The sequence below is a fragment of the Schistocerca nitens genome, chromosome 2 (assembly GCF_023898315.1).
Source record: "Schistocerca nitens isolate TAMUIC-IGC-003100 chromosome 2, iqSchNite1.1, whole genome shotgun sequence".
NCBI classification, from domain to species: Eukaryota; Metazoa; Arthropoda; class Insecta; order Orthoptera; family Acrididae; genus Schistocerca; species Schistocerca nitens.
The window spans coordinates 876,520,047-876,544,080 of NC_064615.1; the positions used below are offsets into that span (position 1 = coordinate 876,520,047).

At 43.7% G+C, this 24,034-nt stretch overlaps 1 protein-coding gene and 1 pseudogene across 4 annotated transcripts in view; both read right to left on the reverse strand.

Annotated features, from left to right (window-relative positions):
- LOC126237170 (suppressor of hairless protein-like) overlaps positions 1-24,034 on the reverse strand; it is a 209,080-nt gene that overhangs the window by 61,828 nt on the left and 123,218 nt on the right. The window contains exon 1 of one of the 4 annotated variants that reach the window (XM_049947031.1): positions 14,446-14,619. The exons of 2 other annotated variants lie outside the window; for them this stretch is intronic. The gene's annotated coding sequence lies outside the window, so the exon portion shown is untranslated. Of the gene's footprint in view, positions 1-14,431; positions 14,620-24,034 lie in introns of those variants that run through there. One more of the 4 variants, XM_049947030.1, reaches the window with a different exon arrangement.
- LOC126237963 (5S ribosomal RNA) lies at positions 19,114-19,231 on the reverse strand (annotated as a pseudogene).

A 24,034-nucleotide genomic window follows, 5' to 3' on the forward strand; every position in this document is an offset into this window, starting at 1 on the left:
GACCGTGGACACAAACAGCCGCTGCTACTGCTGCTGCCACCGGCGACGAGACGGCGACGACTCGGACACCGGCGCGCTGCGGCGGAAACTCACTTCCACTATCGCACTGCGCCGGCCGCGGATGAGCGTGGGAACGGGCGGACGCGGGCGGCGCCGCACAGGTGTCTGGCCGCTCCCGTACCTCCGAGGGCCGCGTCCTCCGCATCTCCTTTCGCGTAACTTGCAATACCTGCCTAGGGCCAGGCTTCTCAGCAACCCTCGTTGCAAATGCTAGGCAACCACCAGACAGTTGGCTTCAACTACGGATGCCCCTGTTAAACTATCGATATCCGATAATAATCGACCCCAAAACAATGATCTTTTACCACAGACGTTACTTAATAAGACTGCAGATTGGCGTAAAAATCAACAAAAATACATTACTATATTTATTAGTCAAGAAATACAGCAAAACATAAGCGTTGCCGTCGCGTATACACTGAGATGACAGAAGTCAGGGGATACTTCCTAATATCGTGTCGAGCTTCCTTCTGCCCGGCGTAGTGCTGCTCTCGACGTGACACGGACTCAGTACGTTGTTGGACGTCCCCTGCAGAAATATTGAACCATGTCGTCTCTATGTTGTTGTGCTCTTCAGTCATGAGACTGGTTTGATGCAGCTCTCCATGCTAATCTATCCTGTGCAAGCTTCTTCATCTCCCAGTACCTACTGCAACCTACATCCTTCTGAATCTGTTTAGTGTATTCATCTCTTGGTCTCCATCTACGATTTTTACCCTCCACGCTGCCCTCCAATACTAAATTGGTGAGCCCTTGATGCCTCAGAACATGTCCTACCAACCGATCCCTTCTTCTGGTCAAGTTGTGCCACAAACTCTTCTCCCCAATCCTATTCAGTACCTCCTCATTAGTTATGTGATCTACCCATCTAATCTTCAGCATTCTTCTGTAGCACCACATTTCGAAAGCTTCTATTCTCTTCTTGTCCAAACTATTTACCGTGCATGTTTCACTTCCATACATGGCTACACTCCATACAAATACTTTCAAAAATGACTTCCTGACACTTAAATCTATACTCCATGTTAACAAATTTCTCTTCTTCAGAAACGCTTTCCTTGCCATTGCCAGTCTACATTTGATATCCTCTCTACTTCGACCTCTATAACCGTCCATAATTGCGAATGTGTTGCAGGTGCAGGATGTTCTGCACGAATTGACCTCTCGATTATGTTCCATGAATGTTCGATGGGCTTCATGTTGGACAATCTGAGTGGCCAAACGATTCCCTCGAATTGTCCAGAATGCTCTTCACACGAATCGCGAACAATTGCACCGCAGTGGCAGGGTGCATTGTCATCCATAGAAATGCTATAATAAATGGCTGCAAATGGTCTTCCAAGTAGCTCAACATAACCGTTTCCAGTCAATGGTCGGTTGAACTGGACCACAGGACGCAGTGCAGTGCACTACATGTAAACACAGCCCACATCATTATGGAGCCAGCACCAGCTTGCACAGTGTCTTGCTGAGAACTTGATTCCAATTGAAATAGGGACTCATCTGAACAAGCCGCGGTCTCCCAGTCGTCTAGGGTTCAACCGATTTGGTCACGAGCCCAGGAGAGGCGCTGCAGGCGATGTCGTGCTGTTAGCAAAAAAACTAGCTACGTCATTTGCCGCCGTAGACCAATAACACCATATTCTGCAGCACCCTCCTAACCTATGAGTTCGTGGGTCTAGTGTAGCAGGGGATACAACCCGTCGGCTTTGAACAATGCCGTCACTAGTCGCCAGAGAGCATGTACTACAAAGATGAAAGAGGTGAGGAGAATGTTGAGAAACAAAGGAATGCGAGAGAGATAAACATTGATCTTGTCAAAAGCCGAGAAGCGATTCTTCTTAGTGTTGTAGCTCCCTTCAGTAGCTGATAAGTGTTTTTTGGCTTAAAAAAAATCTCACGAGATAGAATAAACTGATCCTACTTTATTAAGCAATCAATAAAAAAACTAAAAACATAACAGCAAAAGACAAGTGAAACACAAAGGTTAAATAAACATCAAAACATATAAAATGAAACAGGTTGCAAATGTAACGTACGTGTATTTCCACCTATTCGTAAGTAGGATCAGTTTATTCTATCTCGTGAGATTTTTTTTTTAAAAAGCCAAAAAACACTTATCGTATCGTCATAATTGACATTATGCTGTTGAGATGGCTGAGTGGGTATAGTACATACGCCCAAATTTTATCATCATCATCATCATCATCATCATCATCATCATCATCATCGACGCGCAAGTCGCCGAAGTGGCGTCAAGCAAAAAGACTTGCACCAGGCGACCGGTCTACCCGACGGGAGGCCCTAGCAACACATTTCATTTCAACTGCCAGGTACTGACAAGGCGGTCGCCTTTCACAGTGTCAATCACATTTTCCTCCAAGTCTGGTGTCCGAAAATTTCGCGTATGTCCCTCATGAGTTCCTGCTTCCTGAAACGACCCAGTCTCAGACAAACGGCGAAACACTGTTGAAGAAACTGAATGTTGCCGTTGTCGGTGGGGATAGGTCAGGTCTCCTGATACAACCTTGCTGCCCGCCGTCCGTTGCCATTTGACTTTCCGTACGTAGATACGACGTCGGCAAGCTCTCGATTCGAATACGGAACCATTGCCTACAACGCTGTATCATATCCACTACAAGGTGAGTCATTAAGAGAAGTGAATCGGACACAACATTACCAATTACTGCCGCAGGAGAGAGCGCTAGGGCAAGACGTATGAGGAACAGTACCATCCTCTAGGAGGAAACCATGCATACTGTAACTTTGACTGCATGGCACAGCGCATATTAGACCGCAGTCTCTGTGACAAAGCATGACTAAATAAATGGGTCTAGCATGGAAACCATTTCCGGGCATAAGTTCATTAGACCTTTTTTGTTCCGTATCCTCCCATCAATCAATCCCTAGAGTTTAAACATGGTGGGGAAAAAAAATCACCCTGTATATTGCTGCGATGTAAATAATGGTTCCAAAAAACATCAAGATATTAAAAACTAATAGTTCGAGACAATGACTACTACAGTTTATCAGTATCTGCCGAGTCATGGGCTTTCCTGTGCATGGCATCCTACCGACACGAAACCAAAGACGTATCCGTCTATAATGGGCTTGTGACGCTTGTCATTACTAAGTGATAACAGACAGTGAAAGGTGTTTTCTCGTTGGTTGGTTTGTTTATTTATTTGGGTGAGGGGACCAAACATCGAGGTCATCGGTCCCATCTGATTAAGGAAAGAATTCGGCCGTGCCCTTTCAAAGGAATCACCGCGGCGCTTGCCTGAAGCGATTTAGGGAAATCACGGAGAACCTAAATCAGGATGGCCGGACGCGAGTTTGAGCCGTCATTCTCCCGAATGAGAGTCCAGTGTGCCAACCACTGCGCCACCTCGCTCTGTTTTCTACTCGGGTTCCCTTCAATACAAACTGCAGCAACGCCAGAATAATCGTGAGAAGTGATATGAGACCATCGATCCCTAAGGCCCACTACACGGCACAATGGACTAATCTTTAGCGTGGAAGGAAAGAGAGGCCGAGTTCACTAGAGTCTAAACAAGTTCGGAACGGACAAGGAGGGTTATACTAGGTAGGAATGGAAATCGGCAGTTTCATTTTCAATGGAATCAACAATTCATTTTTCTTGGTTATTTAGGAAGAAAGGAAGATTAGGGTTTAAAACCCGATCGAATATGACGTTAACAGAGGAGCAGCACAAACACGTATTGGGAAAGGAAATCGGGTGTGATGTTTCCCATTCCGACATCTGCCTTAAACGTGTTAATGGTATCAGGTTAAACGCAAAGCAGAATGGGCGGACGGCGTTTGAACAACAAGTCCTCCCGAATACGAGTCGAGTGTCAACAATATGGCACCTTGCTCGGTTAAGTGATTTAGGGAACCATGGGAAATCTAAGTCACAATGTCTGTGTGAGGATTTGAATCAGAATCTCCGTCATAGCATGGAAGGCAGATAAGGGTCTTACGTCCCGAGAAGGATACGTCATTAGAGAACGAGCACGGCGTCGGAGCCTGCTCGCTATGAGCTGGCGAGTGCAATACTCCAGCTTTAACCGTGGGGTGTCGCATGCGATTTGTTCTAGTCTGAACTGTGGGTGCTTTGAACCTTCAGCACCTGGCTGCTCTTTCTATGGTGCTCTGTCCAGTCTTGTCCATTTATCCAGTTCTTCCTTTACCTAGAGCCTTTCGTTTTACATTATTTTCTTTGAATATAGGTCCAACATGACAATTTTCGTTATTTTTGTGTTATCTGTTCATCATGTTCTCATAAATATCAAATAACCATTTAGCAGAAATATACGCTGAGACTTTCTAGTTTTATCAGCGTATGGAAAAATCGCTGCCGACTGTTCAGCTATTAACGATGGGATCGCGCCGACGGGAATTTAAGTCAACGGCGCAGCTTACAGTTAGCCAAAAGCACGTAACGTCATCAGCAGATTTTATGTTACATATTTACAGTACTTTCTAAGATGACAAATATTTTGTTTCGTAAATAATGCATAATTATATATAAATGTTACATAAATTATAATACCATACATTCAGTACTATAAATTCTCATCTCTGATTGGCTTTTGTTAAAATGATACGCTAATATGCATTCTAAAGATTTCGCTGTGGTTTGATCAAGAAAAATTTTTCGCGTACAGCTACCTTACTATCACTGACGTGACTCTTGAGCACAAGCCATTGGGAAAAATCCTCTCAAAGCCATTGGCTGTTACTTAATGCACATGCATCACATCATCGAGACTTCGGAAACTATGATGTACTCGTGCAGTACTGTTCGCAGTTCGTCGTTTGATGTCATATTTAGTGGATTTGGCATGGCATGGCTGCGTATCGTATACGGCCGCACACTTTATAAACGTTTACTCTGCTATCACAGCCTGTTCTCTAAGTGGCATGTCTTAAATTTTACAACTTCGGGCATTTAATGACTTCCGCCCTGACCAGGCTGAAAACGCAAATCATCACGTACAATCGGGCGCATTTTTTTTTCTTCCAGTACTAGGTAGCTGCAAGACGCTGACAGCGCTGCTGGCACCTGGCAACTGCATGCCCTACACTGTCACAAAGCCACAAAGAAAATTTGTAAACAATAGCGCAGGATCAAAAGCCAACTTCTGGTCACTGATGGAATTTTCCGCTTATAATGCACGTGTCTTGCATATGCTAAGTGATTCGAGTTCCGGTGGCAACTCATTTCAGTTAGGTTTAATTTGGTTCACTGTCGACCACCCGGGCAATAGCAGTGGTGCACTACTTCGGTTGTAACTTGGGAAAAGGAATCGACCGCAGGACATCCATGGAACGACAGCCTTAACCATTACGAGCCAATTAGCAGATTTTGAATCCCTCCTGATGAAAATTGCACAGATCACCATCTACCAACAGAAACTGTCAATAACGAATTAAATAATTCAGTGCAGTCCTATAACCACGAATTACTTCTAGGGTGTCTTGATGTCTCACGTTCGGAAATTTTTGAACATGTATAAATAATATAATAATGACCGAAGACCAGCTGGGGATGTAACATTCGAAAAGGTAAACGAGAAAAGTTTCGAAACAATTCCACCAAAATGCAGAACTGCTTAGATGATTTAGTGGATGCACTGTGGGTTCATTATTACGAAACCGAGTAAATAGTGCCAACAATTAAGATCAACAAAAACCGATTTGACATCACATTTTTAAGACAGAGGTGACAAGATTTTTATTCCTGCATTAAAATAAGTTTAGCAGGAACAGCATAGTATTATAAGACGCCAGTGAAAAGTGCATTATACGAGGTGCATTCAAGTTCTAAGGAATCCGATTTTTTTCCTCCGGACTGGAAAGAGATAGAAACATGCGCATTGTTTTAAAATGAGGCCGCGTTCATTGTCAATACGTCCCAGAGATGGCAGCACCGTACGGCAGATGGAATTTTACCACCAGCAGCGAGAATGAGAACTGTTTTAAATACTTAAAATGGCGACGTTTACGTTACTTGAACAGCGTGCAATAATTTCGTTTTCAGAATTTGCGTGGTGTGAAACCAATTGAAATTCATCGACAGTTGAAGGAGACATGTGGTGATGGAGTTATGGATGTGTCGAAAGTGCGTTCGTGGGTGCGACAATTTAATGAAGGCAGAAGATCGTGTGACAACAAACCGAAACAACTTCGGGCTCGCACAAGCCGGTCTGACGACATGATCGAGAAAGTGGAGAGAATTGTTTTGGGGGATCGCCGAATGACTGTTGAACAGATCGCCTCCAGAGTTGGCATATCTGTGGGTTCTGTGCACACAATCCTGCATGACGACCTGAAAATGCGAAAAGTGTCATCCAGGTGGGTGCCACGAATGCTGACGGACGACCACACGGCTGCCCGTGTGGCATGTTGCCAAGCAACAACAGCACGAATGGGACTTTCTTTTCGTCGTTTGTGACAATGGATGAGACGTGGATGCCACTTTTCAATCCAGAAACAAAGCGCCAGTCAGCTCAATGGAACCACACAGATTCACCGTCACCAAAAAAATTTCGGGTAACCGCCAGTGCTGAAAAAATGATGGTGTCCATATTATGGGACAGCGAGGGCGTAATCCTTATCCATTGCGTTCCAAAGGGCACTACGGTAACAGGTGCATCCTACGAAAATGTTTTGAAGAACAAATTCCTTCCTGCATTGCAACAAAAATGTCCGAGAAGGGCTGCGCGTGTGCTGTTTCACCAAGACAACGCACCCGCACATCGAGCTAACGTTATGCAACAGTTTCTTCGTGATAACAACTTTGAAGTGATTCCTCATGCTCCCTACTCACCTGACCTGGCTCCTAGTGACTTTTGGCTTTTTCCAACAATGAAAGACTCTCTCCGTGGCATCACATTCACCAGCCGTGCTGCTATTGCCTCGGCGATTTTCCAGTGGTCAAAACAGACTCCTAAATAAGCCTTCGCCGCTGCCATGGAATCATGGCGTCAGCGTTGTGAAAAATGTGTACGTCTGCAGGGCGATTACGTCGAGAAGTAACGCCAGTTTCATCGATTTCGGGTGAGTAGTTAATTAGAAAAAAAAATCGGAGGCCTTAGAACTTGAATGCACCTCGTAATATCCGCCAAAGAACGAATAATTGTACTACAAATATCAGTCTACTCCATGATAATTATGGTAGTTTTTAAGCTGCAACGGCATCACATACCCGGTAAAATTACGCTAGGAAATATTATTTCGCCCTTCTACCCACCCGATTTCAGACCACTGTAATAGTTTTTCTTTCCATTCGTGGAAAATTTAGTTTATTTACTGGAAAAGAGAAGTCATGACCGCCAAGAAGCTGCAATATGACTGATCACGACTAGTTTCGATAATCCTACAATCTTCCGGTCGACCAGTTAACACAAAACCTTGAATCTGGAACATTATCATATACAGGGTGAGTCAGGAGGAAAGGTACATGCTATAAGGGGTGATAGGATTAGTGATATTGAATAAAAGCTTCACATGGATTTATGCCCTACTCCGAACGGTTTCCGCGATAGAACACATTTAATATTCATTGTTATTTATTTTCTGCGCTATTAAACGTTGTCACTGTTTACAATGTACCACAGTAGTGTAGAGCAATTTGAGACAAACAGTTTGATACGGCACACTTGTGGTGTATCAAGTCGGGGAACTTCCTCAAATTGGTCTACAAAAATCACATAAGCTACAGCGCATGCGCGTCGAGCGAGTTTTTCATTCTCGCGTTATCTTCGCACAAACCATTAGTTCTAGAGAAAAAAATGAATATGACCTTTTTGGCAGGAAATTTAATATAGTCTAATTTTGTACTGCGACACATTTTCGATGGAGAGTGTGGTTTTCAAGTTATTCAAGAAAAACATACAAAAGTGATATTAAATGTGTTCTATCTCGGAAACCATTCGAAATAAGGCATACGTCTATTTGAAATTTTTTGTTCAGAATCACTAATACTGTCAACCCTCAAAGCATGTACCTCTCCTCTCGACTCATCCTGTATATACTCGCATTTGTAGAGGCTCGCCCTGTCTTGACTTGATTACAAAAGTTGTAACTTCAAGCTTCTTTGGGTAAATTCAGTTACTAAGTATTAGTACACTTTTGAAATCAAGATACGGTATTATTAGGTTGGCCAGAACATGACAGCATTATCGTAAATGGTCGTGAATAATCATTCGCACTCCATCTTCTCTGCTGTCATTTCTTTTTTCAAATACTTGGAATCTTTGGAGCACCACTTACACAAAATATATCTTAGTTTATTTATATGATAAACTAATCTACGTTCATACAAATTGTTCGAGAAGAAATCTTTAACATATTTTAGTGAAAGTATGGCTGACATCAACATGAAGGTAGGTTTCAACATCACAGAGCTTTCTTTACTAGGCATGGTTGTGTTGGAAGTGGTAAGCCATTGCTTCCCTCCGAACTTTGAGCCGATTCACCTAGCCAGTTACAGAGAGACCTACAATTTAGTGTAGGCTCCGAACAACGACGGAACTCTACATTTTTCTTATTAACAAACACTGACAGAGGTAAAAGCTGTGGCAGATGAAAATTCTGGGACAGTGGTATTTTAGCGAATGTGAATCAGTGTTGTGGACCAGCACAGGAATTACAGACGTGAAATAGTCTATTTTTGTTCGAAAAAATATTTTTTATGCAGTCTTACGGGAAGGTCTTTGTGAGTTTTCCAGTTTTGCCCAGATTTTTAGTTGTGATTGAAAACTAGAAAGGGAAAGGCAATGGCTGAAATACTGGAGACGCACAAGTGGTGAAAGCTACAAAGTAAACAGACTCGGCGCGAAGTTGTACCATCACTGAAGTCGTGAATCAGCCAGTTACCCTCCCCCCACTGTATTTAGCCGGCACTGGAAACAATGACAAGCAGTTGTGGGAAAAGAACAGAGTAGGTAAATCGGGACGTCGAATAGCTAAATGTCAAGGCTATCAATTAGCAGTGCTCTTCAGCCGGACCTCCGGCTGGGAAGGAAATCGCTCGGCGTTTATCGGCAATGGGCGCCTCAGCCATCCGTCTTCCCCAGACACGACGCTCCGATTTATGCAGTCACTTGCCAGCGCTCAACCGTGCCATTACGATTCCTGCCAAATGTCGGAAATTAGATCAGACCGCTGAGTAATTTCAGAGCGCGCAACACTTGTGCGAGAGCGCCCTTATATGTGTATTAGTCACTAGTTTCAGTCACCTGCATTATGACTATTTTTATTGCCACCGTTTTATTGTAACTACGTAGTCACTTTTATCTTAAGACTCATACGCTGCTATCAGATGGGTTGTATTTAACAGAGCTTGTCATTAGTTGCTTTTAACGAATGTTCACATTTCTTTTGACTGGCGAGCAACTTTAATGTTGTTTGACATAACAGATGCGTATGTACTTTCGTGATTAGATTTTACTTACTTTTATTCGAGTGTCAGTCTTATTTGTCAACTCCATTAGATTTAATAGATTTTTCATAATTTCTGTTCCTTTCCGTGTACATGTTCATGAACGTATGATATCGACTCTGATTGACTAGCGCCTTTGCGCTCTCAAGTGTATGCGATTTCTTTGTCACTTTTCCGCCATTTGGTTGCTGGTTACATGGTACTCGTCTTATATGTCTATCGTGAGCATAGGGTCACTTTTTAACTTGTGGTAATGTGTGTTCTCACGTGGTGATCGGAAGAATGTGCAGATATATATCACCATAAGTATGTTGTTCATTTCATAATGTTCGATCCATGCTGCCATGCACGAAAACTTCATGTCGTTAAGTAGGAACCTCTGCCACGCGTAAGTAATTATACCTGCTTCTCTTTGTGGTCTAATTTGTAAACTAATACACAATAAAGATTTTTGGTACAGTCTAAGCGGAATGACAACTTTCAGTAAAATTACCAAGGCTGTCGAACTAGGCCTTATCAAAATTTTTGTTTCTTCTCTCAAAGTGTGCCGTCCTCATCGAAAGAGGCGTATGATAAACTTCTTGTCTCCCCAGGATAATTTTCTTGGCAGTAAAACGCTGCGTAACTTACAGAACTGCAATTCCAGCGGTCTTTCCTTCTTAACAGCTGCCTACGTCAGCGGAGATTACTTTCGTATTTGTTTCTACATCCCCTAAACCGAGTTACTCAAATTTTGATACCTTTTTAAAGGTTTACCGCTCCTAAGGGCTATTGCTAACATTATTCGACACAGCATCGAAGAAAATACTCTTCCGATACTTCGTTACCAGGTGTAGCTGTCTGCAAAAGTACTTTTTTAAGTTTTATTGTCGGCTTCGTTCTCTCTGTCTAATTCGGCCAGTAATGCAAGTGGAACAACTGCGAAAGACTACTCGTCATCGTCTGCAACAATTCCTGAGAAATTTTTTTACAGAGCAAAGATGAACATGTTTGGATTGTGGGACGCTCACCTGTGCGGTTGTCAGCGCCCGTATAAATTACCCGTTTTTACACAGTCCAGTCTCGCCACTTTCACGAACGATGGTGAAGTGATGAGGACGACAGAAACACCCATTCCCGAGGAGAGAAAATTTCCAACCCGGCCGGGAATTGAACCCAGGACCCCGTGATCCCAGAGGCAACAACGCTAACCACTAGACCACGAGCTGTGGACTCAGAGCAAAGAAGAAAGGGATGAAGGTTAGGGTTCAACGTGGCTTCGATGACGAGACTGCTAGAGACGCAACAATCTTGGATTGCGGCAAGATATCGGCACTGTCCTTTATCGTAAGACATGTTGGTATTGACCTACAAGGATTAAAAAAAAAACTGTAACCCTAAATGTGAATGACCGGACAGGAGTTTATAACGGTGTCTTAAGAAATGCGAGTACAGTGTCTTTACCATTGTGTTATCTTGCTCGCTAAGAATCAACAGGAAGATCTTAATATCCGCTCGCGAGCTCATACTGATGGTACACTGAATGCTAAGGTTACTTTTATTTCTGTACTGACAACTGCCATGTCCATTACACTAGTTCCACTCTCTAATAACTACTAGATATCCAACTACTTGGAAGAATTACTCAAATTAGCTTCCTTTTTGCTAACTTCTCTAAGATGACAAGTGACAGCAGGTGGTTCCACCCTCAAGTTATGCCACTGTCGTGAGTGACTGTGCAAGCAGCCATCAACTAGAAGGGCGGTACAACACACACACACACACACACACACACACACACACACACACACACACACAATGTGTGGTGCTAATGGAGATACTATGTTCTTAACTTCTCTGCCCGATAATTTTCTCATCATGTCCGTTTAATTTAGTAACAAACGAACAGCGCAGTTTTTTTCTTTTTCTCGTCAAAATATTGTGAATAAAAACAGCAGCATCAGCTGTCGGTGCCAACTGCGAATTTACGCGTCTGATGTACCTAGCAACTTCTAGTGACTCAGCCACCATACTGCACATAACAATACACAATTTCATAACCACTAATGCGTTGGGAGCAATATGCAAAGTGCACAAGGATATTCCTAGATCCGCCTTGAATACCTCTTCTTGAGAACACAGTATGAGTCAAAAAAGGACATTCGCACTGCTCTTCTTTGTACACAAACGGCGTCCACTGTTGGCCAAACTTCATGCAGATACCACACTTAATCTAGATTTACATTTACCTGATAGTCTTTTGTGGGAAGAACAAATCGCCTTACATGTATAAGCATATGTTATACTTTCATTTGGACTGTACCCACGGGACCATAGCAGTGCGTCACAGAATTTTTTCAACTCTCTCGTGATCGGCTAGCCAGCCAACACTGCAACAGTACACTAGAATAGGTCGCACTTGCGTCTTACACTTAGGTTCCCTCAGAGATGCCATTTTCTAAATTTCGCGCTACGAATTGCAGCCTTCTCTGCAAATGATTTCAAGCGTTCTTTGCATTTCTTATTGTTCCATTGTACTACAGTGAGCAATTTGAAATTATGTAGCACTAATGGGGTACCTTCAGATTCTCTCTCGTTTATGGCAATTATCTCGCACTAGATGGCAGTATGTACACATCCACGAGCCAAATCTGCATCTGTTAATTAAGAAAAAAATGAATACACGACCAATTTTGTTACCACTCAACTCTGTTCAAATTCATTCGCTGATAGAGCGACGGAAACACACTGCTCCAACTCAAGTCTATTAGTACCTTATTCTCACGACGTCTATGTGAAAAATGCGTTCGAGGAAGCAGGATTTTTGCACACCCTTCCAACATGAGCCACAATTTCTTGGGGAGAATATAGTCTCTCTTCTATGCTTTCGTCTAGATTGTCCCGACGTGATGGTAGTATCTGAAATTGTTCGACGGGCATTCTCGATTACGGGCATTACCTTGCACGAGTTGCAGCAATTTATACACTACTTGAGCCACGTCTGCGATTGTTGATCATGTACAGAAAAACTGGAGACGCCAACAATTTTGTAATCAATACTATAGAAAAAAAATGAAGAGAACATAACAAATAATAATGCATTCTACTAGCAATAATGCGAGAGGTGCATTCAAGTTCCAAGTCATCAGATTCTTTTTCTGAGGACTGAGAGCAGACAGAAACTTGCGCTTTGGCTTAAAATATGTGCTGGTAGTTTTAGCGTGTGCGTTACACAGACGACAACAATGTACTTGTCACATTAAAAGCGTTTTGGGACTAGAAATGATGCTTAGATTTTCGGAACTAGAAATGATACGAACAGTGAGGAATCACTCGTTTTTTCCTCTACAGTGGTGTGGCACCCACTGCAAATCAACGCCAATTGAGAGAGGGGCGCGGTGGTGGGGGTGTGATATATGGACGGAGTGTGCGCTCAGCGGTGCGGTAGTTCTGACAAGGGAACCTCCCCATCGCCCCCCCCCCCCCTCAGATTAAGTTATAAGTTGGCACAGTGGATAGGCCTTGAAAAACTGAACACAGATAAATCGAGAAAACAGGAAGAAGTTGTGTGGAACTGTGAAAAAAATTAGCAAAATATAAAAGTAGTCCATGCGCAAGATAAGCAACTTCTAGGAGATTGTGAGCTCAGGAGCGCCGTGGTCCCGTGGTTAGCGTGAGCAGCTACAGAACGAGAGGTCCTTGGTTCAAGTCTTCACTCGAGTGAAAAATTTTAATTTTTTATTTTCAGACAACTATTATCTGTCCGTCCGTCCGTCCGATGCGAGGTAACTGCGCCGTAGTATGGGGTACCTACACCTAAACAAACCTCGAAACACAGAACGTCAGTCGACTACAGCGCGCGGAAGAGAGAGTATTCTTGCTAACGAGGCTCCCTGGCTGGCAGTCGACTGTTCGCTACTTTGGACGAGAGTGTGTTGAATACGTGAGATGTATTCCGTGGACAATATGAATCCAGTAAATATAGCTCGCGACTTCAATAACAAGGTAATTGAACTGCAAGTTTGCGGTGCGGTCGCAAAACACAGACACTAAACTTATTACAGTGAACAGACGTCAATGAACGAACGGACAGATAATAATTGTCTGAAAATAAAAAATTAAATATTTCATTCGAGAGAAGACTTGAACCAAGGTCCTCTGGTTCTGCAGCTGCTCACGCTAACCACGGGACCAAGGCGCTCCTGAGTTCACAATATCCTAGAAGTTGCGTATCTTGCGCATGGACTACTAAGTTTGTATATTTTGCTTATTTTTTTCATAGTTCCACACAACTTCTTCCTGTTTTCTCGATTGATCTGTGTTCAGTTTTTCAAGGCCTATCCACTGTGCCAACTTATAACTAAATCTGAGGGGGGTGCGATGGGGAGGTTCCCTTGTGAGGCGGCCGAACGTCGTGCAACAATGAAACAAAACGTGGGGACGTTTTGTAGGATCGTCAACGGGCAGTACGGTGACACGAGAGAGGTAGTATTTTGAAAAACAAGCTCCTTGAAACAATGCGAGAAAATCAGTCGCAAAGGCTACACTTTATTATCCACGCAATGCGCCAGCGAATCAGGCGAACGCTAAGCAAGAGGTTTTGGGTGAATACATCTTTGAATTAGTTTCTCGTGCTCCTTTCTCAACTGACATGGATTCTAGCGATTGTTGTCCATTTCCAACGACGAAAGAAACACTTCGCGGTCGCACATTCTCCAGTCGTGCCGCTACTGGATCAGCCTTTAGAGTGGTCAAAATAAACTACTAAAGCTCTCGCAGCTGCCATTGAATCAAGCGTCGACGTGAAAAGGGTGTACGGGTCTAGGCAGATGATGTCGAGAAACATGTTTTTTGCCTGACTATTTTGTAAAGAAGAAATCCAGAAAATCACACCCTTCCTTTCACAAATCAAGACTACTTAATTACTGCAGACGGCCGTACCGTAGCGTACTCACGAACTGTACAGGTCTCTCGGAGCCTCGGCGCCGTCGTTCCGTCTCGAGAGAACAGCTGACTTGCCGCGGCCGGCGTGCGCTGGGCGACTGACTACTCCTGAAGCGCGGTCACCATGTTGCGTTTCACACGAGCGCGACCACCTGACACCTGCAACTGTGGTCGGGACGCGACTGGCAGTTCCGCCCCTGTGAGCACGGAGCACGGGGAGCGAACGGGCCGCCACGCTGTTGCGCATGTGCCCGGGCCCCACTGGCGCTTCCCAGCCAACCTGTCACACGGCGTGAGGCCAGGGGGAGGGGGGAATGCCCGCACGCCTCACTCGGCTCGCATTTCCCCCGAGCGGAACCTTCGCCCTCCCCCGAAAAGGGATCCATGGGAAGGCAGACTCGGGGCTGCATTCCCGACACGCACTCGTTATCTCCCGCTCCCATCGGCAATTTAAAGCAGGCTTCTGTTCCTGATGACGTTTACATTCAGCGCAATTAGCACGGAGCGGCGTGGGAAGAGACGGCGATAACAGAAGTGTCCACGTCCAGATCACCATCATCATCATCATATCTGCTCCCGGACAAATTGCTTCTTAGAAGCACCGCTCGACGTACTTCACACACATAGGCCGCTAACTGTCGATGAGAGTGCTGGCGAAGAGAACCGTACGCCTAATTCCACGACGTATAGAGCGTTGGGGAAAAATAAGTAGAAGGAATAAACATTAGCAGGATGGGTCATTTTACAACGAATCCTATCTGTTGCTTGGCTTTCGCAAATGATTGATAAATCTTATCACATACTAGCTGTTCCCGGCCACGCTTTGCTGTGGCTCACCTGGTTAAATGGAAAAGAAAGGAAACTAAAGGCACAAGTTTCCAATAAGTATGGGATTTCGATATATTTCCTGATCTCCTCCTCTCCACCGTCTCTGGTCATTTTCTCCACTCCTTTCCTAATCAATCTCTCTTCTTCCCTTTCCTTTTGTTCATCACCTCCTCCCCCTCTCTGTCCATCTTCTCCTCCCCATCTCCCTCCATCTCCTCCGGACCCTCCCCCCCTCCGTCTATCCATCATCTCCTCCTCCTTTTCTCTAGCTGTCTTCTCCTTCTTTCTCTCTCCATTTTCTCCTGCTCCCCTCCCTCTGACCATCACCTCCTTTATGCTATGTATCTCCATTCCCTCCCCTCCCCCCGTTTCTAATCTCGAACCTTGTTTTCTGTTACTGCATAATCAGATTCGGTAACAGTATTTTAACCATATGGCGACACGCTATAGAAACAATTTCCTGTTTGCTAATAACGTTTCACTATTTTCACTAGCGTATTGTGTAGAAATCTGAAGTAAATCGGTCAAGGACTTCTCGAGATTTTTGGTAACAAGGTTTCCCTTTTATATATATATATATATATATATATATATAAAAGAACAGACTCTTCGAACTTCCAGAATGCGAGAAAAATTGCTAGCAAAACTATCAGAAATGCCAAGAGAAGTAGATGGAATGAGAGACTTGAAGAAGCAAACACAGGCTTCAAGAAACACAAATCACGAGTCTTTTTCAGAAAATGAAGGGCAGAATTAAAGGCTTCGAGGCAAAAGAACCCTTCGTAATAGGAAAAGATGGCACAATAAAAGAGAGAAAGAGTTGTGCGAGGAAATGGCTAGGTATTGTAGGGATTTGCTGAATGCAGAAGCACTGACAGTAAAGTGGACACCCTTACGCTCTAGGGACGAAAGTCAGGATAGCCTAGACAATGCACCCATCAGGGCAGAGGTAGCAGTGGCAATTAAAAACCTCAAACACAACAAGGCATCAGGCAAAGATGGTATCTGTGCTGAAGAGATCAAGTGGGGTGGGCCTGAAATATAAAGAAGTATGTACAATATAATAATGGGTACCTGGAGAAATAAGAAAATACCCATAGGCTGGAAAGAAGCCATTATAATACCACTACACAAGAAAGGGGACAAAAAAGTACTGGATAACTTCAGGGGCATCTCTCTCTCTCAAAAACAGGGTACAAGGTTTTGTCGAGAATCTTGCTGAACAGAGTTGAAGAATAACTGGGGCTGACAATAGGAGAGTACCAGTGTGGCTTTAAAAAAGGGAGGAACTGTACACAACAGATATTTGGAATAAAAAGGATAATAGAACACAAGACACAGGAAAGGAAAAAAGGCAATAGTGACATTTGTGGACTTCCAAAACGCTTATGATTCAGTTGACGGAAGTATTCTGCTTGATGTGTTAGAAGATAGACGACTGGATGCTACAACACATGCAATAATAAAGGAAGCGTTAAGCTGCACTACCGCCAGGATCAGGCATCGCAGTACGCTGTCAAGACAGCTTCGAAATGAAAACAGGAGTCCGGCAAGGAGATGAAGTGCCACCAATTATATTTAACCTGGTTTTGGACGAAGTAGTGAGACAGTGGAGACAACTAAATAGTAACATGAAGATCAAAGGTGTGCAAATAGGGTACAAGGTCAAACATAATGCAACAGTGGACTGCCTGGCTTTCGCAGATGACATGGCACTCTTGATGAGACAGAAGAGGCAAAGACAGCACTAAAAAATCTAGCCGAAATAGCAGAAAATGTCTGCCTGAAGATTGCATATAAGACAGTCTGACTGGAAGATACAAGGCCAAGTGGTTGAGAAAGTCAAAAGTTTCGTTATTTGGGGGAGAAGATAACGGTGGCACACAGCGCAACAGTAGCACAGTGGACGGGGCACAGCTTTTTCAGAAGCTTCGGTATGAGCTGAAAACAACACATGGCAAGAAAAATCTGTCACGGAATGCCAAACTGCGACATTACACAGCAACTGTAAGAAATGCTGCTCTGTATGAATCAGAAACGAACACACTCGGCAAGAGAGATTGTATACAGTTGGAGGAGGAGCGGAAAATTTTGAGGTACAGATGAGGGGCCGGCCGAGCGGTTCTTGGCGCTTCAGTCCGGAACCGCGCGACTGCTAAGGTCGCAGGTTCGAACCCTGCCTCGGGCATGGATGTGTGTGATGTCCTTAGGTTAGTTAGGTTTAAGTAGTTCTAAGTTCCAGGGGACTGATGACCTCACATGTTAACTCCCATAGTGCCCAGAGCCATTTTGAACAGATAGGGCACCAAAAACATGGGGATATATGGATAGACAGAAAACGACAGGAACTGTATGAAAATATCGAACCCATGTCGAGCGAGATACGGAAGAGGAGGTAACGATTTGTTGGACACATCATGAGGATGGACGAGGAGAGATTGACTAAGAAAATATGGAATGCAACATGTCATACGGGAAACAACTGGGTGAAGGAAGTCAGAGATGACTGGAAGGCTGTAGGAATAAAAGAAAGGAATCTGCAGGCAGTAGTACAGGACAGAGAGAAACAAAGGGTTGGGGGATGGTCACTGGGCTGGACACCAAAATCAATGTTGTCTTAACAAAAGAAGAAAGAAACAGAAGAACCGAGAGAATGAAGAGGTATGGGAAGAAAGAAGACGTGCAAAACAAGCCACACGTGATCCTGCAGGTTCCTAACGAAGCAGAAGAACATTAAAAAACAGGTATATGAAACACGTGCGTTTTCGAATGCAACCTTATGTCGAAGTTTCAAAGGAATCGGTGAAGTACTTTCGGCGGAATAAGATTTTGAACAAGCGAACATTTACAGATTGATTTCCGCCTTTGGTTTCAACTGGTATCATTACGGGTTTTTCGACCATTATGAAATTTTCGTCACAGGATCTATTTAAACAGGAATAAAAGGTGAATAGGAAAATGCTAGAGAACTAAGACACAAATCAAATTAACTTGTATACACAGCTACATCTACGAGTGCTTTTGTTTCGTAATTTAGTTATCTAGTACTTTACCACTTACCCTTCCTTTTAATAAATTATCTGATAGTGACAAAGTTGCATTCGAAAACGCAGGTGTTTCATATACCTGTTTTTTTTTATCTTCTTTTGCTTCGTTAGGAACCTTCAGGATCACGTGTGGCTTGTTTTGCACGTCTTCTTTCTTCCCATACCTCTTCATTCTCTCGCTTCTTCTGTTTCTTTCTTCTTTTGTTAAGGTAACATTGATTTTGTAATAAGTGGGAACCGGTAATGATACCACCCATCTAACCTGAAGTTGAAATACACTGTAAAAATTTTACAAGATTGTTCCTGTGGTTCTTTCCCTAAGGAAGTATGCCTGGTCCGTGCAGATTTATCAATTTCTCTGACAGACAGAAAGCCGTCTACTGATTTGAAAAAAGTAGATCAACTGTATGCAAAACTAGATTACCAATGCCACTCGTAAAAATTTGTTATTATAGGTGTGTTACCATCAGCCACCACACCTGTCGTCTTCTTAAACCAAGTGTATAGTACATGGAAGGATCTTCACATACCTCTCAACATCATTTCTGTAGCATACTTAAACTACCTAAAACCAAAAATGGATTTACCTTCTAAGAAGTGATAAAGCACTCCGTCTTCAGGCCACGAGTGGCCTACCGGGACCATCCGACCGCCGTGTCATCCTCAGAGGAGGATGCGGATAGGAGGGGCGTGGGGTCAGCACACCGCTCTCCCGGTCGTAAGATAGTATTCTTGACCGAAGCCGCTACTATTCGGTCTAGAAGCTCCTCAATTGGCATCACGAGGCTGAGTGCACCCTAAAAATGGCAACAGCGCATGGCGCCCTGGATGGTCACCCATCCAATTGCCGACCACGCCCGACAGCGCTTAACTTCGGTGATCTCACGGGAACCGGTGTATCCACTGCGGCAAGGCCGTTGCTACTAAGAAGTGATGGCCGACAAAATACCAGCTCGGTGTAAATTTGGCAACTACCTCTAAATATAAAGAAATTTACGCTCCAGCTTCACAAAACGTAAAAATGTAGCGTGCCTTCGACTACATGATTAAGAAGTCACAACTCGGGTTAAAAATGCGTGGCAATATGAAATACAAACAACCATATAACTCAATATCTATGTCAACTTCCAGTATCTTAATCACTACAACCTATTTTGATTTTTTCTTGATTTGAGAGGTCCATATTTTCTACTAACTAAAAGATTTAAGTGTTCTTCATACGCATTAAGCTCCACTTACATTTTACGGTAGTGAGGATTCTTTAACGACAAAGCAAGGCAAGCGCGTACTTGCGTACGTTTAAGTCTATATTTAGTAGGGCAGAAACGAAAGTCACGTAGGCTCACTTGCTGATAAATTGGTAACATACCATGTAAACTGCAGCTTATGTACGAAAGAATTAACGTATAAAGAATGAAGGTAGATTAGGTTTAAGGTCGCCAGTATGGCCATTAGAGACGTAGAAGCATTAAGTCGGGTTAGGGAAAGAAATCGACGGTGTCTTGTTGAAAGATACGATCCCCGCATTCGCTACGAGTATGGTAATGATCTTCTACCCATCCCCGCCCCAATTTTTACTGTGTAGACAGACTGATATGTAGCGATGTCTCTATTAGGGCCATATTTAACGTACTTTTGTTATGAATCCAATACTTTGAGTTCAGAAAAGCTATAATATATAATAGACATATCTCCGATACGTATTTTGACGCATATTAGGTACATGTATCGTACATACGCAACGAAAAATGCAAGGGAGAGGGGGCACAACATAGCTCTTACCCAAACCAGAACAGCGAATGAGGATCCAAACAACAGTCCCCTCGAATACAAGTAGCGTTTCACCAACGCACCACTTCGCTCCACTGATTGTGTCAATATAATGATTCATGTTTTTAATATCTACTTCACCAAGTGTTCATTCGAAACGGAAAACAATGGAGGGGAAATCGCTAAGGACGTTTTCTGAGGAACCACCACGCACCCCCTTGCCTAATTTACGGAACCACACGGAAAACCTAAATCTGTATGACATGAGGAGGAGTGAAACCTGCTCCACTCGAATGTGACTCCGGCGCTTTAACCACAGTCACCTCTGGATGGATTGCTTGGGATTATTGGGGAATGACCCAATACAAAGAAGGATAGTCCGATGGTAATGGCTTCTTGCAGCAGATTTACACAATTAAGAAAGCCAGTTTCCTTCCCATGCTGTATATACGAATAACTGTGCACGGTTTAATATGTGGTATAATAAAGAATTCTGTCATACATTTTAGTATGATCTGCAGGTTTATATCCGTGAATGACCTTCATTTCATGCCCAATATTGTTGTTTTTGTAAGACTCACCTTTTACATGCTTTAGTTATAAAGTGCGTTTCTCAATTTGTTTACTTTAAAATAACGATCAGGGCTTAGTGCAACTTTGACATGAGCCAGTTCGTGGCCTGAAAGACGCTCTTCGATTTCGACTACCTGGTCTGCTTACACAAGGCATGTAGCTTCTGCAGGACAATGAGCGGATGCCTACCGCCCGCACCAAAAGGGACTACCTGCAGTGGAATGCTTCCCACACCTCCCTTACATAAAAGGCACCCTCGTACTACCGTCCGTTCGTGGAAACGGAGGAACCTCGACGGGGGAGACAATTTTCCACCATCACAGATCCCCAAGGTCTGCAACGGAGTTGAGTGCTATTGCCCCGACACATTAATGTTTACTGTTCGGAGGTTTTTTCGCAACATAAAGAGCAATAGCGCAGAGAAATGTAGCTACACTCTATATTAACCAGCCATACTCCATCAAGGCAGATGCCTTCTACAGGTCGTAGAGCAGAATTACTCTCTTGGTGAGCAGTGAAGCTAAAAAGAGTTGACTGAAGGACGAGCCGTTCCTTATTTTTCGCAAGAGAAAAATGTTAAGACCGTATGATATACATGGTGTTCTTGGGGTAGTCTATGACAAAGATGTTACTGAACGTTACTTCCGGGCTCTGATCACATTCACAGCTAAAAATTGGCAAACAGACTGTTCAGTCGCTGAGAGATTGGGTTAAACCTCTGCCATGACCGATGTAGAACTCATACCTATCAAACTCCACTTTCCGCTTTCTGAAGATGACGAAATATCTTGCTGGGAAACACTTGGCGGGCGATGAGAACTAGCAGCGTGCCTTCATGGCCCCGAACGTTCAAGGCGCCGATGTAGAGTACTGGAAAGTGTGTGCCAAATGATATATATTTATTATGTTCGTACAAGAGAAACATTCCGTCTTTTACGAATGACCCTAGTATACACATTTTTATCCATGGAACCTTTCTCTCTGGAGTTCATTAATCACGTTACTGAATAATTTTCTCAAAGCTACCCCATAAAAAATAGGCTCTCTGAGCTTCAGAATTTTTACTAAAAGATAAAAATCTCTGCCCTAAATAAAATTAATGGAAACCCTGGTTCCCTGGGCTCCGTGTAATTATAGGCGGACGAAATAGTGCATGTATCTCTTAACGTCCTCGCGTTGTTTGCCAGGGCGTCAACAAGTGAGACCATTGAAAAAGTACGAGGTGCATTCAAGTTCTAAGGCCTCCGATTTTTTTTCTAATTAACTACTCACCAGAAATCGATGAAACTGGCGTTACTTCTCGACGTAATCGCCCTGCAGACGTACACATTTTTCACAACGCTGACGTCATGATTTCATGGCAGCGGCGAAGGCTTCTTTAGGAGTCTGTTTTGACCACTGGAAAATCGCTGAGGCAATAGCAGCATGGCTGGTGAATGTGTGAATGTGCGACCACGGAGAGTCTCTTTCATTGTTGGAAAAAGCCAAAAGTCACTAGGAGCCAGGTCAGGTGAGGTGAGTAGGGAGCATGAGGAATCACTTCAAAGTTGTTATCACGAAGAAACTGTTGCGTAACGTTAGCTCGATGTGCAGGTGCGTTGTCTTGGTGAAATAGCACACGCGCAGCCCTTCTCGGACATTTTTGTTGCAGTGCAGGAAGGAATTTGTTCTTCAAAACATTTTCGTAGGATGCACCTGTTACCGTAGTGCCCTTTGGAACGCAATGGGTAAGGATTACGCCCTCGCTGTCCCAGAACATGGACACCATCATTTTTTCAGCACTGGCGGTTACCCGAAATTTTTTTGGTGGCGGTGAATCTGTGTGCTTCCATTGAGCTGACTGGCGCTTTGTTTCTGGATTGAAAAGTGGCATCCACGTCTCATCCATTGTCACAAACGACGAAAAGAAAGTCCCATTCGTGCTGTTGTTGCTTGGCAACATGCCACACGGGCAGCCGTGTGGTCGTCCGTCAGCATTCGTGGCACCCACCTGGATGACACTTTTCGCATTTTCAGGTCGTCATGCAGGATTGTGTGCACAGAACCCACAGATATGCCAACTCTGGAGGCGATCTGTTCAACAGTCATTCGGCGATCCCCCAAAACAATTCTCTCCACTTTCTCGATCATGTCGTCAGACCGGCTTGTGCGAGCCCGAAGTTGTTTCGGTTTGTTGTCACACGATCTTCTGCCTTCATTAAATTGTCGCACCCACGAACGCACTTTCGACACATCCATAACTCCATCACCACATGTCTCCTTCAACTGTCGATGAATTTCAATTGGTTTCACACCACGCAAATTCAGAAAACGAATGATTGCACGCTGTTCAAGTAAGGAAAACATCGCCATTTTAAGTATTTAAAACAGTTCTCATTCTCGCCGCTGGCGGCAAAATTCCATCTGCCGTACGGTGCTGCCATCTCTGGGACGTACTGACAATGAACGCAGCCTCATTTTAAAACAATGCGCATGTTTCTATCTCTTTCCAGTCCGGAGAAAAAAAAATCGGAGGCCTTAGAACTTGAACGCACCTCGTAAATGCGTTAGAAGTAGTGCTGCCTCAAAGGCAGAATAGTGGAATTTAAATTCTATGAAGTCTTCTTAATCATCAATGTTTTCAAATTTATCATCGTCTTGTTTCGCACACTTGGAAATAAAGTGTTACAGTTTTATTTGAGGCTATCGTTAACAACATCGGTAAAGATGGTCTCGAGTTGGCAGGTTCTGCGTACTTTTTTTTCAGCAGTGTTGAATTTAGTTCGTTTACTTTAGTATTTTTTCCATAATTAGTACGCATTAGTGAAACGAAAAGAAGGCAACGCTTTACCATTCGTGGATGAATTACTTTGTAGCATCAACGGACGAGTAATTTCTCCGAAAGTGCAAGCAAAGAAATCATGGAGCACCTGTCCGCCCCCGGTAGCTGAGTGGTCAGCGCGACAGAGTGTCAATCCTAAGGGCCCGGGTTCGATTCCCGGCTGGGTCGGAGATTTTCTCCGCTCAGGGACTGGGTGTTGTGTTGTCCTAATCATCATCATTTCATCCCCATCGACGCGCAAGTCGCCGAAGTGGCGTCAAATCTAAAGACTTGCACCAGGCGAACGTCTACCCGACGGGAGGCCCTAGCCACACGACATTTCATTTCATTTCATGGAGCACCTGCAGTTAACACCTTGCACGTTGTCTTTGTAGCTCATGCAAGTATCTCTGTTTCTCGACCGACTTAACATCCTATCTTCACAAGATAAGGAGCGTGAAGGAAATCCACTGATACAAACCAAACTCTTAACACTCACATAACAACTAAATGTAAAAATTATCGCGGGAAAGAAATCAAAGATAATTCTGCGTAAACACCGTAACCAGACATCAATACTCG